The sequence below is a fragment of the Monodelphis domestica genome, chromosome 4 (assembly GCF_027887165.1).
Source record: "Monodelphis domestica isolate mMonDom1 chromosome 4, mMonDom1.pri, whole genome shotgun sequence".
Lineage (NCBI taxonomy): Eukaryota > Metazoa > Chordata > Mammalia > Didelphimorphia > Didelphidae > Monodelphis > Monodelphis domestica.
In genome coordinates, this window is record NC_077230.1 from 201,472,189 (window position 1) to 201,477,501 (window position 5,313).

The window sequence follows — 5,313 nt, forward strand, 5'->3', positions numbered from 1 at the left end:
AAAAATAATTCCTTTTTACACAGGTGATGATAGTTCATACTAGGATGGGAGAAGTATCTAAGTGTCAGAGTCATAAGACAATACATATGAGAGATGTTACAAAGGAAAATGAGAGGATTTGGTTTTATAATCTTAAAACAGATAGTTACAAACTCTTGTATGTTAGTTCCATTTATTGTCCATGTGGCTCAGCACTGCAATTATAGTGGAAACAGTAATTTCCAGGGACTCTTTTGTTCACACTCCTACTCTCTTTTCTAGAACTATAATTTTCTTGAGAGCAAAGACTATTCATTCTTCCTTTTGTTCACACTATCAAATGTAACAGTGTTTCTTCTTCCATAATAGAGGAACTTGTCAAAACTTCTCTGCCTCTGTTTCTCAGAAGAGATCTATTACTAAATCTTAGGAGGAGGGAAGAATAGACTCTACATTCTCAGTTTGTTTATTTCACCATGGCCCTTCAATTTGCCCAGAATGATATGGCATTAAAAAGCTTCAAAAAGTTCTTGGGGAGAGGCGAGGCCAAATTGCCCCAGTCTGGCAGGCTCTGGGTTGGCTCGTGTGGTGTTGAGTACGGGCCATTCAATCTGAGGGAGCCCCCTGGGACAGCTCACTGTTACAGCCAGGTCGCTGGGGGCAAGATGATTTCCTTTGCGCCTGTCTCAGTGCTGTTGAAGCAGCGGCTATAGACTGTAGCTGTTGTTCAGTGGGTTTTCAGTTTCCTGACTATGGGCATAGTCTGCACAGTCATCTTCATTGACCTTTTCTTCACCCGCTTTTGGTTCCTCAGAATGCTATATTCAGCCTGGTGGTACCTGGAAAGAAATACCCCAAGAGAAGGTGGGACACAGATCCAGACCATGAAGTGATAGCATGTGTGGAAGTACCCGGCAGACTACTTTCCTGTCTCACTCATCAAGACAGTGGATTTGGTTCCAACACAGAACTCTATTGCTGACGGTGTCCCGGCTACTGGAGCTTTCACCAACTTCTGTACTGAAGGCACCAGTTTTTCTTCTGTATTTCCTGGGATCCATTCCCACCTGATGATGCTGACTTTGGGGTTCTGAATTCCCATCTTCAGGGATTATATCATTAGTGGAGGTTTAGTCACTTCAGAGAAGGAGTGTGTCTCATATTTGCTGAGCAAGAAGGGAGGTGGAAACTTGCTGGTGATTATTGTGGGAAGGATCCAGGAGGCCCTGATGCCTGGCCTGGAAGCTACACATTACTGCTGAGGAACTGGAAAGGATTTATTAAACTTGCCTTGTTTCATGGGGCATCTCTGCTGCCTGTATTCTCCTTTGGGGAGAATGAACTCTTTGACCAAATGGACAATCCTTCAGGATCATGGCTTTGATGGATCTAGGAAAAACTGCAGAAGGTCATGGGCATCTCCCTCCTAGTCTTCCATGGCCGGGGGATCTTCCAATACAGTTTTGGCCTGCTCCCTTTCCAGCGGTAAATCTCTACTGTAGTGGGGAAGCCCATCAAGGTGAAGCAAAATATTAACCCAATGTCAGATGAAGTGGACCATCTGCATCAGCAGCACATGACAGAATTGTGCAACCTCTGTGAAGCCCTCAAGATTAAATACAATGTCCCCCCAGAGCAGCACCTGGAATTCAGATGAACCAGCCACTTCCCATGCTCTCCCTCTGCCCCATCCTTGGGTGACATCACAAAACAATAGGACCCTGACTAGCAACTTTGGTGCCTGTAGCAAGCAAAAGAAGAATAATTCGTATCTTAGTCAAACTTAGAGGATCATAGATTTAGAGTCTGTAGAATCCAACACTCTATTTTATAGATGAGGAAACTGAATTCCACAGCTATGAAGTGACTTTCCCGAAGTAACACAGCTAGTAAGTGTGGGAGAATGATTCAAACTCTGGTCTTCTTGATTCCAAAGGCAACACTGTATGCATTGACCCACTAATCGCTCTGTAATTCATGATATGAAAAAATGCCATAAGTAATTAAGAAAGCTTTTTGTGGAAGAGTTCTGGAAAGAATGCATTGTTGGGGAAACTTGGATTAGTACAACTATTTTGGAAAGCAATTTAGAATCATTGGAATAAAGGAGCTGAAATTGTGATGCCCTTCGATCCAGGGATTCTACTGCTAATCATATACCCCAAGAGGGCAGTGATAAAAACAAAGGCATCAGATACACCAAAACATTGATCGAAACACTTTTTGAGGGGGGAGCAAAGAACTAGAAACTAAATAGCTGCCCACCTACTAGGGAATGGCTAAACAATGGCTAAACAAACTGGTACCTGAATGCTGATGAATAGAGAAAAACACAATATTCAAAGAAATTATGACGACATAAATGGAAGGAACAACCACAAACCAATCAAAACTGAATGTTGTAAGAATTACAAAGAATAATCTTGACCTCAAAGAGCTATGAGAAGACCCCTTCCTCACCTCTTTTGCAGGATAGGGCAAGGGAGATGGGTCATAGGTGTGGAATATTGTATCTATGGTTAGAGTTTTTCAAAGTAATGATTATTTTTTCTATTTGGCCTTTATCTCCCGTTTTTCTTTTTAGAGAACTTTTTTGTTATATGAGATGGTTCACTGAGAGACAAAGAAGGGGGGCAAGGATTCAGGGAAAAACTCAGACAAGAGAAAATATATCAATAAAATTTTATTTAAAAAATGTTCTTCAGAGAAAGGTATCAGGAGAAATTCGAACAAGCAGTGAAACTGCACCAGTATTGCACAGGAGAGGAGTATATATCTTTCCATATGACATCAAGAAACCAAAGATTAATGAATGAACATATTCCTTTAATGCTCTGGCCTTCAGTCTAGAAGATTAGAAATTTAATAAGAAATCCATGTTGGATTTACACTGACTGGCAATGCAAAGACTAATCTTTGTCACATTTTGTAGTCTCTGATAGATGACAAAGTGACTATCATGAATTATCTAGCAGATCATGTCAGTAAGTTAAAATGCCTGAAATTGCCAACTTTTAAGAATGGAGAGTACATGTTTGACAAACACACCACAGGACAAATCTATGAAATCCCACACAAAGATGCTAAGTCTTTGGGTCCTTGAACCAAGATCATGGACAATCAGCAAATAATGTCCTAGTAGTTCTTTCCTCTCAGTACTAAAAATGAATTATTTAACATTTTTGTTCAAAATGTTTTTAATGTGAAAAATTAACAGCAGAACCTTGATTCTATTTAATGGGATTTACGTGAAACATTAATATTGTTATAGATAATATTTACCTTATTAAGATACTGATACTGATGGCCAGTTGATATTGATAGAGTAACATTGTCAGGGAGCTCTAGCTGAAGGCAGTTGATGAAGTAGCTATAAGCAGCTTAATCCAAAAATATTTATTACTTATTTTAAGAGAAGAGGCAGGGAAAGAAAAAGAGGTAGAAATAAAGCAGGATCTATTAAATCTAATACTAAGATTTCTAACTATAATCCCAAACCCCTCTATCCCACAAGGTACTGTTTCTTGTTCACTGGAGTGAATCTACACTTATCTATTTTTACTATCTAAAGATTAAATCTATTTAACTAAATCTATCCTAATAGATGATGTTAAAATTATATAATTCTCCTGAAATTTTCTTTAAAATTTCACAGACTGCCTCAAACTGTCAACTAATGACAATTAGGAATGGTCTCTTCTTAGGCTCTCACAGCATGAAGACTGAAACTGATGCTGCTTCAGTGAGACCAAACAGTGCCCCTCTGACTGCTTTTCTCTCCAACAGAGAGAACCAATCTTCAACCAAACTTCTTTAGATGAAAAGATGTTTCTCAATTTCTCCAAAGTTAACTCTCATGAAAGTCCCTCACAGATTGACCAGAGCAAAACTCCAGCTACCTGCTCCAATCCAAGAAGCTCCAGAGAGTCCCTAGGTCTCTAACTGTCTTTCCTATCATGCAATTCTCTTAAAGTGACCCACAGACAATTCTGCTCTTCCCTGCTACAAGGAGCCAAAGTAAAATTCAAGACTCTTTCTTTAGATTAAGTCCTTACTTCTAACTAGCTTAATTAGCTAATTAAATTCTTATCCTAACAATATAAATATAAATTAAATAAAAATAAATAAATTCAATAAATAAATAATACAAAAAGAATTTAAATTAACTAATAACATTACTGGAATATACCTGTATTTTAAGGATAGAATATTTCAGTCTTAACTAGTAAGATCAAATTGCTCACTCAAATACATAGTATCAGTATAGTCACAAACATATACACATTGCTAGTATAAAGTTTCAAGTTAGAACATATTCATAAATCTGTATTGACTAAAACTTTATTGTTTGGTTTGTATTAGTTCCTTCTTTCCCTCAATCAAAATGCATTTCTATATTTATTGGATTTCAGGTAATTTGATTAAAATAAATAAGAATAATGGTCAGGCTAAAATCCCTGGGAACATTTCAACTGTGGTCTTAATTGCTGATTTTCTGATGACACAATTGACTATTTTGAGTAAAACTAGAGAATAAATATTTTTAATACAACTATACTGATTTCAATTAACCATTTATTTTTTTTTTAATCATCAGTCATTCAAGTGAATAAGATAAAATGTACCCTTAGAATTCTTTGGATTTCACATTCATTGTGTGAGCAGTCCAGGGAGGGCAGATTCCTTCATTCCCAATTTGAATGCACACCTCTTTTTCTCAAAATCAATACTGGAAAACTGCCCTTAAAAATAATTTTGTTTATAGGAATAGATCTTCCTCAGCATAATTTTAGAATGTTTCCATGAGTTTCTCTCCAGGAACTTTACAGGTTGCAAGTAAACAATGAAGAATTGCTTTATCATAATTTAAACCAATACAAATATAGCATAAATGTTTTCTTTTAAAATTTCACAGTTCCCCCAAAACAGTATATTTTTAAAGTTATTTTGCAAACTCCATTCAGTACAAATACTTTAAAGATCACAATATTATAAGCATCTTTTTCCCCATCTTTTTTCATATTATTCTTCATTTGTATTTGATTATAGGATTTTCTGGGGTGTGACTCATAGTTGTGTAATTCACAGTTGGAAAATATCTATTAACAAGTTCAAATTCACATAAGTGAAGCAGACTAGAGCAAATTGTCTTAAGCTGAACATATGCAATATTTTCACATATACAAAAACATGGAACAGCTCCATATGGCACATACACAAACTTCTTACCCAAATCAGGTTTATCCTGTATGTATCATTCAGAATTAAAATCCAAGTATTCTATCCAAGGGTCTTTAAATCTATGATAAAAAGTAGGAGGCACACATATCTACT

The 5,313-nt window shown here is 36.7% G+C and overlaps 1 pseudogene; it reads left to right on the top strand.

Moving 5' to 3' along the window:
• Positions 1–644: 644 nt before the first annotated feature.
• Positions 645–1,923, top strand: LOC100027958 (2-acylglycerol O-acyltransferase 2-like; annotated as a pseudogene).
• Positions 1,924–5,313: the final 3,390 nt, after the last annotated feature.